The 15,586-nt window shown below is 32.4% G+C and overlaps 1 long non-coding RNA gene across 1 annotated transcript; it reads right to left on the reverse strand.

Annotated features, from left to right (window-relative positions):
- Positions 1-11,204: 11,204 nt before the first annotated feature.
- Positions 11,205-13,058, reverse strand: LOC132750504 (uncharacterized). Its single transcript, XR_009628554.1, has 2 exons — positions 12,875-13,058; positions 11,205-12,265 (listed from the first exon to the last, which is right to left on the reverse strand). It is a non-coding gene; the product is annotated as an uncharacterized LOC132750504 (long non-coding RNA).
- Positions 13,059-15,586: the final 2,528 nt, after the last annotated feature.

A 15,586-nucleotide genomic window follows, 5' to 3' on the forward strand; every position in this document is an offset into this window, starting at 1 on the left:
TTTCATAAGGGGACGTTTATTACAAAAATTTTAACATGTAAGACAGTATTTTAAAATTTGCATGTTATGGGAAAATGCATGTTTGTTGATAAGTTAGATTGTTGTAATGAGCACCATAATATAACAAGAGAGATGTATATGATAGATAGATGCCATAAAAAAAAAATCAATGTTTGATACCGGGCAATTATTTTTATGCGCATAAAAGAATTTTTACTAAAAAAAAATACATTTTTTTGGAAGTGCAATTAATCTGAAGCATTCAGCCGTGCATCAACTTATATTTTGTAAATTAAATAACATTGCCTCTGTTGTATTAAGGGCAATGTGAACAGATACAATGTAAGTCTATGGGGTCTTCAGGTTTTTACACCATTAATAAGTTACTAAAGAAAACTTGATTTTTGGTGCCATTTTTCTCCTTGTACATAATGAAAACTACTTGATCAAAACTTAAGTCTTTCATTAATTGATATTCCGCATTATCATAATATTTTTATGACCTGTGCACCACTGTTTTAAAATAAAATCACACAAAACAAATTGCCAGGAACGAGATTCGAGACTTGCGGAAACTTTATATTTAACTTTCCGAATAAAAAAAAAATGTTTTGCAAATGGACACTTGACAGCCCGTGCCAACAGTCCCATTTGTTCGTTAGAACTAAACTGTTCGATTTTATCCAGAATTCGCCGCTTGACCCCAATCACGTGAAATCCAGGAAAATCAGTGCTATATGTAACCCACCCCACTTTGGGGTCAAACGCACTTTGCGCGTCGGACCCCAAAGTCCGTAACGTACTTTGGGGTCCAACCCCATAGTGCGTTACGCACTTGGGGTCCAATTTTGACCCCAAAGTGCGTTTTTAAACAGGTACGTATGCAATTTTTTTAACATCCCAGATAAAACGGCCGGCACTTTGGGGTCATCAAAAGGGTTAAAATAAATAAAAATAAAATTTTTATTGATATTTTTAGTAACATCTTGCAATTCACTAAAAATAAAGAAAGCAGCAGGCGAAATGTTATTAAGTCGCGGTAACATAAGCAGGAGATTTAATTTATTTTTGCTTGCTATTACTAGAGGTTGCAAATTTGCATGATCTAGCGTTTGTATCCGATTAAAATTGCAAACGCGTTGTGTTGACACACATATATCCAAAAACCTTATTACAAAGGATCTTGCGTGACCGACCCCTTCAAAATATTAGATTTTTTTTCTAGGTATATTTAATGGGGAGGGTAATATTTCTATTTTTTTAATTAACTTTATTGTTCCCTTACTCTGTTAAATGTTGTAGAAGGGAATACTTTTCCATTAAAGCTTTTTGGATTCGGGGCACCAGCCTGCCCACACAATTAATGATATCTTCCAAGATGGATTGCCAAATTATGAAATTTATTAAGAATTCATTCATACTGATCAAGATTATAAGTGCATATATTTAATATGAGATTCGTTTCCCATTCATGTCAGAAAGAAATTATTTGGGGATTTACTATCGTAATAATATAAATGTCGTTCTCAATCTGTATTCATTCCTTTTTTGGCTTTGGGGGTTTCCATGTAACTTATGTGTATATATATATATATTATTGTGAAACCAAACCCCAATATAGTAATCTTCCCTTGAAAAGTATCATACAAGATTCGACGGATTTGTCTTCCTTTTTGCCCAAAATATATTAAATTAGCAAGCGAGCAAAGAGTTTTGTCCCTTAACACCAAATCTTGAAAAAGTAAGACCCTGTTACAATATGTGTATATATTTGAACAATTTCCCTTATTTCTGGTACAAGAAACGTACAGTTCTCAGAATTAGGCTCACTTTAGATTCAAAACACGATCTAATCTACTGTAGTAAAAAAAATATAAATATAATTTGGGACATCCGAATGTCCCAAAACATTAAGCATAACCACGGGGTTGTCAAGGGCTATACGCATCATTTTTTTTCAACGTACACGTCGATAATTTTATCATCCTTGCGTGCAGTACCGTATTCATTTTAGACAAAAAATAAATACTGAAACACAACATGCATGAAAGTAAGTGTATCCATAAAAGTTGTCTACGGAATATTATGATCATTGAAGCTTGTTTTCACCTAGTTTCTATCAAAGACTTGTACGATTCCTTTGTTTTAATGAAAACAGCTAGAGCTGGTTTGGGGAAAATGATCATTTGGAAAACTTTTAAAATGAGAAAATTATGTTGTCAATCAAAATATTTATTTGATATAACTGTAAGGATTAAAGATATTTATACACATAATATTGCACACAAATTTAAGCTGTTACTTTCTTAAAAAAAGTCATTAAAGTGTCACAACTGACCGAGTTCTTGGTACCGTATCATGGGTCCGCACCGAAAATTGTGGCACCGTATACATTAGCGCTAGACTTGCACCGCATCATGATGACTAACCTAATGGTGAATAATCTTATTTGTATTTATTAATTGTTGCCCATCTGGGCGAGGCCTGTACATGTATATTTTATTATTTATAAACCGGAGGAAAATGCATATATACTATTCAGTTGGTTCTTTTGTGTGCCCGGTGTAAACACATGGGACCACGGTCAAATGCGAAAGAATTTGAGTCTATACTTTAATATTTAAATCAGTTCGATTAGGACAACCAGAGTGCAAATTGCGAACTTTCTTGTACATGTAAAGAAGCAAGTTTATAGTGAAAATGATATGTATATGTAACACAAATATGCATATATAATTGTTATCATTTTATACATACTCTTTGAGATAGTCCTTACGGAGGGAGTTTCTAAAAAACTTTTCAAGCTTTCTACCCAATCCGTGCAATTTAATATTTGTCAATTATCATGTCAATGAAATGTTTATAAATAAAATATTGTTTAAACTAAAGAATTTGAGTAAGTACATTAGAAGAGTAAGAAATCGAACCCGTGACTTCTAGACTGAAACGTCGGACTTGGAATTATGGCATCGCCTGTCGAGGCGTGAGCTTGAACCCTGCCAGCGACCATCCCATGTTTCTTAGCAAGAAACTTACATTGTTGTGCTTTAAGTTATCTATAAGTTTTATAATAGTCTATCAATAACTGAAACTACAAGGGAAAATACAAGCATGCCGACACAGGAATGTAATGGATACAGTACGAGTTTTCCTTCAAAAGTGTCGTCTTACAGACATAAGAAGACAATTTTGAAGAAAATACAATTAACTGTATCTGACTTGTACGACGTTTAATTGTAAAGAACCGATAAATTAATAAACACATTTAATTATAAATAGATCTATGTATGTTCACGTTGAAAATATAAAACTATAGAAAATATGTGCATGGCTTTAAGCTTTGGGCAGTGAAAGGTGAAGGTAAATTGTATTTGCACGGAATTTACGTGCGCTTATTTCAATCAGACATAATTCACTTTCATTCATGATAAACAATGTTAAAAATTTACTAAAATCGATTATGTCAGTCAACATTGAAATCGTCTCTAACCTGTTTTGCGTCAATGTTATATGATTACGTTTTGGATCCCAAAAGTAAGTTTCCTTATTCACATGCTTACCTTAACGCAATGTTCAGTCGTTTATGCAGTTGATTTTTTGTGTGTGTCGGGCGGTGGGTACAGGAAATGTCACGATAGTGTCAGAAGATATACAAAAAAAACCAACTAAGTATTGTACCATCTTCCAACAGACAACTGTTAGTTTTGTCAATGCTAAAATCAACACTTACTTTGTTCCTCCAAATGGCCATCCAATTTCTCGATAAACTGTTTTTTTTTCATGAGATGCGCACTACTTTCCATCGGTTTCTATAGTGTCCTGTTTGAGGCATTTAAAATGTCGCCTGTTAAGATTGACTACACACTGGCCATAGCTTTCGCAGAAGCGGTGGATCCATCGCAGAGGCGATGGAGTATTCGTCGCAGAAGCGGTGGATAAAATATGGCCGTTTGCTGTTGCGGTAAGTATTTGACTGAATTTTGTTTTATGTTTTAATGTTTTACTGGAAACACTGGAGACTGGGGCCCACATATGTACTCTTTCAACTTATTAAACGCACACTGTGCAATTCATTGTCGCTAACGATGTACGTCAAACAGCGCGTTGTCGTCGGCGTGTTGTCGCGATGTCACATTGTCGCTCGGTTCAAATCGAAAAATTGCCTTATAAGTCAAGCGTCAGGGCGACATCGCGACAACGCGCCGTTTGGCATGCTTCGCTAGAGACAGAACGACAAGACAAGAGAGCGACAACACGCCGTTTGATGAAACTTCCAAAAAGGCCCCATCATGTCCCTAACAGGTGCTAAAGCTGTTTAAAATCTATGAATGGTTTCTCATAATCAACAAAGTACAATGTACTAGCATTAGACATTTGTAATAATGATGCTTGCTAGGTTATATGGCTGTGTAAAAACGACTGTTAGCTATATATCCCTAGATAACAGAATCTTACAAGCGTTCACACCGGGTGTCTAGTACATCCAAATTGTATAAATCTTTATAACTTGTAGGATAAGCAGATGCCAAAGTTAGTTAAGTAAGCAATTTGTCTGATAAATGTTTTTTTTTCTCACTCCGGTTTTGTTTTGCTGACATGCAACATCATGCTGAAGATCCCTGCACAGCAGACAATATAGACATCCGTATTTTGATCACTATGTTCTTCGCCAGTTATAATTAAGGATTACTATAGTAGATAAGATAAAGTGACGATGATAGAATTCTGCGTTAAATCAATGGAAATACACGGCCTTGTAGGCATCCTTTCATTGTGTCAATGTGTCCTGGTAGAAAATGCTAGACACCTTTTTTCAGTGTTAACTTACCACTCTATATGCTTTCATGTCACGCAAGAAACCTATCTGAACGTATTAACAGACTGTTCTCAAAAGGGCATTTTCGTATGCATCACAACCATTACAACGAAAGCTGTATATCTACTAAATTCATCTGACAAATATGAGGATTGTAGTACAAATGAGACAAAAAAATGTCATGGTTTTCTTACTCGTAAAATACAATTTCCTTATGCTGTAGATTGTTATTATTGACTTTTTATGGGTGTCTGAGGCCGACCCTAATAAATGACTTCAAGCAACATGTCCCTCGCCGCTGTATGTTTACAAATTCTGTGGGGGACTGTATTCTTTCTTGTGAGAAAGCTATCTAGTTTACTTAGGAATGTCAGTGGTTCTAATCAGGTGCTTCCTGAAATACTGCACGGAGGGGCACTTCAGTTTATCCTCGATAAGTAATGCTGGAAAGGAGCCATGAATATTTTATTTTCTGTGTTGGCGTGTTGGTGTAACGTAAAACTTTAACCTAACCAAAACAAAGATAAATAAATATGGATTTAAAATAATCCCCGGGCAACACATTACTTTTGAAGCCAGATTTGTTTGCTTGAAGGATATTGAAATCGCAGTAGCTTGCTATAGTATATTGTCAATTAATTTCATAACCATGTCTACAGCATCACCTATGAAAAAAAGTTTTGAACCACTACATGTAAAAGTGTAATATCTGACACGTGCATATATGCTCTTATTCAAATACATAGTTTCCATTTCTGGGACAGTCCATTATCAGTTTTAGGGATATCAAGATAAAATGATTCTCCCGGCAGAATTTAGCATGGCAAGACTGCAAGGAAGTTTACTTTTGACGCCTAGCCTGTTGGCGGGAAATGTTTCAACTCCTGCGATCAGCCCAGACGACCAGGATTGGTAAACCCATTTGTGTACTGTTTGCTATTCAGTCTGCATTTTTTGAAGATTCCCCTGAAAGTGATGAATGGTTTGGTCCGGATCGAAAGATTGACAAATCCATTTAAGATATTCAGCGTGCGTGGAAAGGGTTGAATTCATATACAAAAATAAGTAATATGTATTGACTGCATGATGAAAGACAAAATATAGCCTACATCGTGCTGTAACAAAATGTTTGTCTTTCTTGATTCAATGAAACCAATTGGTTATTTTCAATAAGATTCTTTTTTATATTTTAATTCCGACATCCATTTTTAATATCTAAGTTTTTTTTCTCTTATGAGTACATTGTTATAAAAGCTTGAATTCGACTGAATCAGGTCTAAATCTTGTAATTCATAATAATATTTAAAGTTGATGTAATAACATTTTACAAACAACTATTTTAAACAATGCAAAAGTTTACAATTCCCTTATTGAATCAACAAAAATCGCTTTATGCGGATTCCTCTTTGTGTTTCAGTGATTTTGCAAAAAGCAGACCAAATTTGTCAGCGAATTGGCGTTAAACTTGCGCTACTGAATTGATATATAAAATGATCCCTTTACTTTGTAAAGCTTTCCCTTGTTCTCTGTGCTAAAACATTGTTGTTCTGCACTTGGACATTTGAATTAAACCGTTTAAGATTAAATAAATGTGTTGTTTTATAAGCTTATCTTTTCTGAATAAAAAAAGAAGAACTTTAATGATTAATCATTGTGTTGTAGTCCTGTAGCCCATCACTCAGAAACTGAATGTTGTCAGCACGAAATGTGGAGTACTTAATTATATGATGCAGTTACAACGAGAGAATGGGCATACTTCTGAAATCAATATGTTAGGATTTTAAGACGAATGATTTAAAAAGTATGAAAGGTAACAACATCGACCTTTAAATTTTTAAATAAGTTTTTTTCTTTATCATGACAAAGCACAGTTGTAAGACAAGGGGTATCATTCTGAAAGATATATGTTTGGAGTTATGCCCCTTTTATCCAAGAATATTTGTCAAATAAAAACACTGTTCTCTGAAAGCCATCAACATGAAATTTGGAAAACTAGATTATGATGACTAAGAACAATTGTTATACTAGTACATTATCTTGAAAGCAATAAATTTAAGAGTTATGCCCCCTTTTAACTTTGAATATTTGTGAAAATTGGTTATTTAAAGTCGTTGCCCTTACCAGACGAGTTTTTAAAACGCATGTGGTGCTCTGTATTTCATTTTACAGTTGTACTAATGTACCATTGCATATTTTACCTACTAGTTTGTTATCGTTAAATAAAAAATGTCGATAATGAGTGGTTCAAACAATATGACTCTTTTCGTTAAAATTCTTAAAAATCCAGTATGTTTTGTGATTGATATTGTGACTGTATGTATACCTTTTTTAATGCGTTTATTTAAGGTCGCCGCCGGAAAGCCCATATGGGCGACCGTACACTCAAGTTGGGACATCATAGAGCGTCCCGCCGAGATTTTTCGTCATTTTTTTTTCCAGCTTTATTGGCGGAGGAAGACCCAGGTGCATTATTTCAGGCACGAGCGGGCACCTGTGTAGAACCACCGACCTTTCGTAAGTCAGCTGGATGGCTTCCTCACATGAAAAGATTTCGACCCGAGTGAGGATCGAACCTACAGCGGTGAGGGACCTGTGATCTCAAGTCAGCGACCTTAACGGAGGCTCCCTGTGTGTATACCACACTTGCAAACAAATTATATATGTATATAATTATGCAAATAAAACAATTTTCAAACATCAAAGAATATGTAAAATGTGTACTGCAAATATTTGTGCACATTATATTTAATCAATGACTCATATGCATTATTTTCTTATTGGAAAAATTGACTTAGAATTTTCTTATTACCTCCCTTTATTTACATGAAATGTTAAATGCGGTAATATCTTTTCAAATAATGCTTATTGGAACTTACAATATTGAAAAATCTTAATTTGAGCATTATATTTATGAAATAAAACCATGAGAAAATTGTGTTACAGGTTTTTTAAGAAAGGCTCTGTATGATTGCCAAGTAACACACGTAATATTTGTATTAATGAACCAGTGTTAAATTACATCACTTGTCATGCAGACAGTTCCGTCATGGAATCAAGGCAAGTCCTCTTAATCAAGACGTAGAAATTCAAATTTTGTGCACATTTTAGAGTAATTGTGAAAGGGATATAATATTTCAATAATTATTTATACTTCACTTTAATTTACAAATGCATGCTATAAATTTAGATTTCTAACTTTTGCATATTTCAAGATACTTTTCATAGAATAGTATCTTGCATAACAATCTTAATACATCTTTCGACATTTAAAGGAACTCCTTTGGTGTCCAAATGCCTAAAAACTTTTAATTTGAAAATCTTACAAATATCAAGTGAAGCTGGATAAAATAGAACAATCTGCAAATGATTACAAAAATATACTCAGGATTAAATTGAAATTGATTCTTGAGCTGTATTATTAGCTGGATTTTACTGAAAAGCGCTTTTCAATTTTCAGTCATTTCGCACAATAAAATTATTATTCTTGAAAATAGAGGGAATGCCCTGAAAATTTGCACACATTCATAAAATGACACACACATCTCAGAAACATGTTTTTCCCAGCCTGTTGAACAATCACAGTGGAGTCCCTTTAATTCACATCTGTTTGAAGAAAACAGAGAAGTTTAGTTCAGTGAAAAATCTCCGAAGAAGGACACGTATTACTGTATTACATACGGTGGCTTGACTAAAGTTATTTCCAAGTCCATAAGCCTTAACAAAATAACAGTCTTTAAATGACTTTGTGTGCGCAACAACAACAAAAATTGAATATTATATAAACATAAGTGATGAACATGCGAGTTTTAGATAAAAGGAGCAGAGAAAGTAAAACGTCATGCAATTCTGTAAAGGACTAGAACTAAATATGTTAGTACCACAGCAAAAGTGATATTATATCTTCTTATTAACATAAGTGGAGAACCTTCTTTAACACTTATATTATTCATATTACGTATACACGAACAGTTTTAAATACTGGTTAACATACTTCAGACACACCATGCCTTTACACATGTACTACCTCAAAAGAAACATTAGTGTTACGACATTTCTTTCTCATATTACTTTAACACTCAAATTTTGTATTTACTTAATATACAGAAACTCACTTTACCATTTCTTTTTGAATTTTTACACAATACTCTTTTCCCAGAACCACATATAGGAGTACATGTATAAACAAACCTTTAAAACACTTCTGTTGAACTTTTATTTTAAAAAATAATCGCTAAGTTGAAGACATTACGGAATTCCATAAACGACAGCCTACTGTTTACTGTCAACTGCCTACTGTCAACTGCTTACTGTCAATTGCCTACTGTCAACTGCTTACTTTAAACTGCTTAATGCTTACAGCAACTGTTTAATGCTTACTGTTAATTGATAAATGCCTACTGCTACACCTGTCTAATATCCGATTAATTGCCTGAAAGTAAATGTTGACTTTTTATGTCCTTCTTCCAATGTGTTTATATGTTACAATGAGGCCGTTTGAAACAGTATTGGTCAAGGATTTACTCAGTATCATTTATGAAGACTTTGACTGAAACCTTGGAACTTGTTACATTTATACATGTACATGTATAAATTCTCGTTTTACTAAGCAGAAAAATAAGTATATATCTTTGCAGGCATCTGGAACTTTTCCAAATCATAGACCTGTGAACTTTATAGAAATGTTAAACTTACCAAATATTACAATTTTTTCTGTCATTAAATCTTGTCGGTAATTTGAGCTACCAAATTTAACTGCTTGCTTAATTATTTATACATGTATATCCCTGTTCAAGCTTAGATACATCTACCATATAACATGTATATTATAATATTTGTTTATTAAATGATATTGACCCTAAGTTCGCATTTTGAAAATAATGCAATAATGTTTTGTTAAAAAATAATCTAGGTAATGGTTCTCAAAACATAGATATATAGATTTTCAGAAAAAAATATGTATACCAGTCACGTCTCGGATTACCAGTAGTTTTTTCTGATAAAAGTAAAACGTACTGGTAGAGTATAAACACTTCATGGTACAAATCATACATGGAACCGTTTAGTTCTATCTAAAAAAGCTACTACTTGTTCTGGTGATTGTAGACCGTACATTTAAACCTTAATTCTACAAAGCCTTAGATTTGACTCAAGCAATGTTACTTTAGTAGATGTTAAAAAAGCATGATGAGTAACATGTCAATTATTTGTGTTATAATTGGAAAGTCGATGCATAATAAAATCATTGAAAGATCTTTGAGTTACTTGGGCATTATTAATACAAAGTGCTGTTAGTATTTGTTTAGCGATATAATGAACTGCGGTATCCTAAATTTGAGTCACTATAATGCATGTAATTTTTTAGTTTTTGCAGTATTGCCTGTGTTACATTCTGATTTTTATAATTTATGATAAATGCATTAAAACCACATGATAGAAAACAGATTAATCAATATATTGCTGGACGGCCGTCTTTTTATTTCATTGCCTTAAGAAAACAGTGTTTATAGGTTAACTTGTAAAGCTGTTTTGAAGAAATATATTCAGTAAACTTGCCAGATATTGGAGCTTCAGATGTATTTCTTATGGAGCTAATGATATAACGTAATCTTCCTCTTCCTAATACATACTTTTCGCGATCCCATCCATTTAAAATTGATGGACTAAGACACTGTTTAACCCATTACCCGATATACACGCCTTTTAACGCCTTTTTCACCCCCTTTTTTGTTTCAAATGGTGAAAAATGCCTTATTTAGGCCCCCAACACTTGTTTTTGTTTGAAAAATGCTGTTTAAAAAAGTGACCACATTTTCGGCACGGCCCCCAACCATAAGATACATCAGGGGTTGCCAGAAGGAGGCACAAGAAAATTTTGGACATTTGAGAGGCTAAAAATGACCCTAGATCGATCATAAGGTAACGTGTAACCAACGCTGAAAAGCATTTGACTCTAACTCAATCCATTTAGAAGTTGCAGCATTTTGAAATCAATTTTGATGGAAAAAATCAACGCAAAATAGTGAGTTTTGGCAATTTTGAGATGTCCCCTCGTTGCCATAGTAACAGGAAATTTAAGCCTGGGCATGTTGTTACAAAGGCAATGGTCCAGTCAACATTTGTGCCAAGTTTGATTAGTATTGAAGCAGTTTTTTTTATAGTTTTATAGCAATTTGAACATTTCAATGAAAACAGCCATTTTTCACAAGATGCTCGTAAAGTAATGAGTTAAATGTGGACAATGTTGAAAATTGTTTTTTTTTTCAAATTGGTCATGTTACAACATTCAACAAACAAACTTTGCTTTATGGTTAACATATCTATAACCATTTTCAATTCATTTTGTCATAATTTTGTTTTCCGGGGAGCTAAACATAAACAAAATTACGAGAAAATTATGATATTTTTTTTTTAAAGAACTTTTTTATTTACAATTAAAACGAAAACAAAATACACTTATTGATTATAACACCACATAAAAAGTATGTTAAGTCCCAATAATGAGACCAGTAAGCTAATATTTTCTTGTTTAGACCGTTATTTAATAAAAAAATTATGACACGCCTGTAAAAAATCAAAATCTATATAAAATATTTGTAAAGTTTCGGGGAAAGCAATTAATTTAAAATCAGGATTATAGTTAAAAGTTCTGTTATGAATTATATACATGTAGTTGTTATGAAATTATATTAATGTAAATATACTCTGCAATGTAAAGTGATATACACGTTGTAAGAAAGGTAACTTAAAAATGCTTCATATCATATCATAGAAGCTCTACACTATCACGATGTCTTAGAACTGTTTACCATTGTCTTGTCAATTGAACTTGTCAAACCTCTAGAACCCTGATAGAAATAGTAATGACTTTCTGGCAAATACGAAGGCAGATTTGCTCATTGGTTTTACTTGAGGTAATTGCAAAAAGAAATAGAAGAAATAACTAACCTAAAAGATCACTTTTAAGTGTGTTTGTTAACAAGATAATTATAAAAATTATATAAAAGATGGATTTTAAACAAACACGTCAAAAAAATATATTGTAACATTAACATGATCTATCAGAAATTTTTAAGTAAATATAAATAGTTAAGAATCTATTATTTCTCATAGTTTTTCAACTGCACTATTGAATTTAAAGAAGAGAATAACGATGGCTTTTCATAAAAGTAAAATAAGCTGATCCAAACTGTAATTTATCACTTCATGTTTGCACTCTTTAAATTATGTCATTGAAATATTGAACGTTTTTGAAACAATTTGAATACAGCCGAGTTTATCTTTGTTTATGCTTTCATAAGATCCAATACATTTTTGTAGTCTTTTCCTCTTCCACTGTTATTTCAATATTTTCATACAGGTGTATTGGTTCTGTAACTTGTCTGTGAAGTCAATGAAAGTATAGGCTGTTCCTCCATTGAAATGTTTCTGTCAGATTTATCATCCTCTGTACTAGAATAAAATTAATTCTACAATTGGTATTATTAACTTTCAAAGCTCATATCTTTGCATCATAAACTATCAAGAGTGCAATCAACTTAACAAAAATGCATAACATAACATCTTATAAGGAATTACCCATTTATAAGCTATAACTAACAGCCAAAGAAAACTGAACCTAAATGATCTCTAAATGAACTCACACATTTTTGATTATGAGTGAATGTTTAGCCTAAATTTCACTAGTAATTTCACCAGTATATTACAGATATTCTTCTAGAAATGTATTACATTGTCAAATGAAAGTTTAATAAACTATGAAATTCTAAATAAAATAAGGGAGTGTTGACATAATGGACCAAATCTCCGCCTCTCAACCGAGGAATAGTGGTGGGCTCAAGCCCATCCATGTTGATTGTAGAACACAGATTCTTTGTGAATAAATTATTAAGTTGATTTACCCTAAAATGAGTCCTATATTTGACAATTTATCAATCACCTGTGCAAGAGGCACGTGGAACCATTTCATAACATAATCAATGCAATAGTGGGACATACACAAGTCATTGCAATGAATTCGAAGGCTTAATTATAAAAAAAAATCCTTTTTAATTTGCTTACCATTGTTTTCCCAGCAGATTTTTTTCAACAAAATGGCGGGTACACATGTGTGTACATTCGGAATACTTCTATTTGATCCATACATAGACTTAGACTGTCAATAAGCAGTTAGCAGTAGGCAGTGAGCAGCAGGCTGTCCAGTTACCAGTAGGCAGTGAGCAGTAGGCTGTCGTTTATGGAATTCCGTATGACATAGTCTTAGTTAGTTATTAAGAAAAATGATTTAACTCAGATGGAATTAAAGGTGAGTGTTCTGACTGACCACATTATCATAAAGTAGGCATACTTGAATGATTTCCTGTTATCCAGACTAAATAAATAATCATGTTGTTTTGTCAAGTTTATCAATCTACCAATTTCCGACATTAATGGAATTTCTGGACCGAGTTGTACTGTCTTTAATTAAATTACCTTTTCAGTTTACTTCCTCTGGCATTATAATCTTAACAAAATAAAACAACAAGTTTATGAATCTACTTTCCAAACATATATTTTTGTGTACTAATATGTACATCTTGAACCGAGATGTTTTATATATGCTTCACAATAAAGACAATTACATCGTATTGTACTTATATGTTTAACCAAAATATATTTTTACATGTAATTTATATAAACATAATAATGATGAAGTACAGGCATTGGTTATAAAATGTGAAAAAATATGGATCTTTTTACAATACGATATTTTCATAGAAACGGAAGTAGCATTTCGTCTATGCGCGAGAAAATACTATATCCGGTCGATTATTCATATAGCAACGGAACATTATGAATTTCATACTGTTTGCACTGGAGATATTGCTTCATTTTATAATTTTTAAAACATTTAAAACGACACTTTTTTGCAAAGTATCAGTCAGTTTTGTTGCTTTATTTTCTGGCCAGTTTTTATTTAAAGAGATGTTTAAAGGTCCATTCACATATGTTCAACCTTAAAGTATGTGTACTTGATATTTTCTGTGTGCTTAAATTTGTAAATTAAGTTTAATTAAAATACAATAAGACTACATACAAGATAAACTAAATATCTGTTTTTCTATCAAACATAATCAATGTTATATTTTAATTTACAGGAGAAATGTTCTAAATGTGTTTGTTTCTTAAACAAACAGAGAACAGTGTGGTCAAGGTTATAAGGAAATATTCTAATGTCAAATTCAGATCTTAGGTATTTGATTGGTCAGAAACAGGCACTAAATGTGAATTGACCAGCGAAAACCTTGAGATTCGAGCTTGATCTCAGAATCCCAGGAAAGGGTTTTACAACCATGGGGCCTGCTTTTGACACAGCTTCTTTCAAAACTATATTTGTTCAATATTTAATGTATTCTTATTGAAAATAATTATCTTGTTCATTGTTCATTTAGTAGATCTATGTAGATCATCCTGAAATATATTAGAAGAAGATTCGACCTTGCTCTAATGTTCCTTTATCATATATTCTAAAATAGTTCACTCGTACGTTATAAAACAGACTTTTGATTTCAATTAAGTCGCTGACATTCAAACACATTGTGAAGGTTATGACTGATTATGGAAACCAGGAAAGTTGATTCTCTTTCAATAACTTTAAATTGCGAGTTGTATTTTAATCTTTATCGGTCTTGTACATTGTATTAGAATATACATTTTTCACCAATAATGCAATAGGTGGTACACGTTCTATCTGATTTTATCTACATTTGAATCTGCTCTTTAATGAAAAGCACAGACGCTAACGTTCTATATAATTATATGTACATGTTTTGTTTTTAATTTAATTAATGTTCGTTGTAGTAAACAAGGATGACTTATAATTTTATTTGCCATGTATGATGATGTATGAAAATGTTATTGAGTGTTGTGTTACATACACGAGCAAGCCACAGATCACGTGATTCCAGGAAGTAGTCAGCCCATTGCAGGCAGAGTGACATGGTAATCTATACGCAACAAACTTAAAATAATCAAGTATGGCTAGAAGATAAGAATTTCTGATTGATCGAATTTTATCTGCGAAAAATAGCAACATATCGTACATTTGCATTTTTCTTATAAAATTAATTAAATTACACTTTGAAAAGTAACTGAAATTCGTACTGCAAAATTTTAATTTAGTTTACAGTTACTTTATTTAGATACATCTATCACGCTGTATCGATTTTTGCAGAAGTACAGACAAAACTTGTCAGCGAAAGTGTAACTGTTTCAACTTTAAAACTAATTACTTAAATTGTGAATACAAGTCAGCTATTGAATTGAAAATGAAGAATGTTCCTTTTATATTGTAAAGCAGGTAATTTGAGACTTTCCTTTATATCAATTGTGTAATTGCTTGAACTGATAAGAAAATCATTGTACTATATTTTGCAAACCTGCAAACTGTGTACCTTGCATTGCGATCACAATCACAAGTTACTTAAACTAAAACCTTTCCCGCGATAAAAGAGGATAGACACGTTTGAATACACTGTGATTAACGGAAACGTTTTTAATAGGCTCTTAGATAATCATAGATAATTGACAAAGTTTATGACACACTTGTATCTTAAATTCAAGCATAGAATTATGTTTATCTTATTTATTTACAAAGATTAGTTAAAGTTGACATTAAAATGTAGGGAAATAATGCTAATGCTAATGCTTAGTAACTAGTGTACTTGTACGTGTTGTAACATTACAATTTGCTTTACTTTTACAATTTACAGGAAAGAAATCTACATAAGTCTT

Source organism: Ruditapes philippinarum, unplaced genomic scaffold (assembly GCF_026571515.1).
Source record: "Ruditapes philippinarum isolate M1 unplaced genomic scaffold, ASM2657151v2 ctg261_1_1_1_1, whole genome shotgun sequence".
Taxonomy (NCBI): Eukaryota; Metazoa; Mollusca; class Bivalvia; order Venerida; family Veneridae; genus Ruditapes; species Ruditapes philippinarum.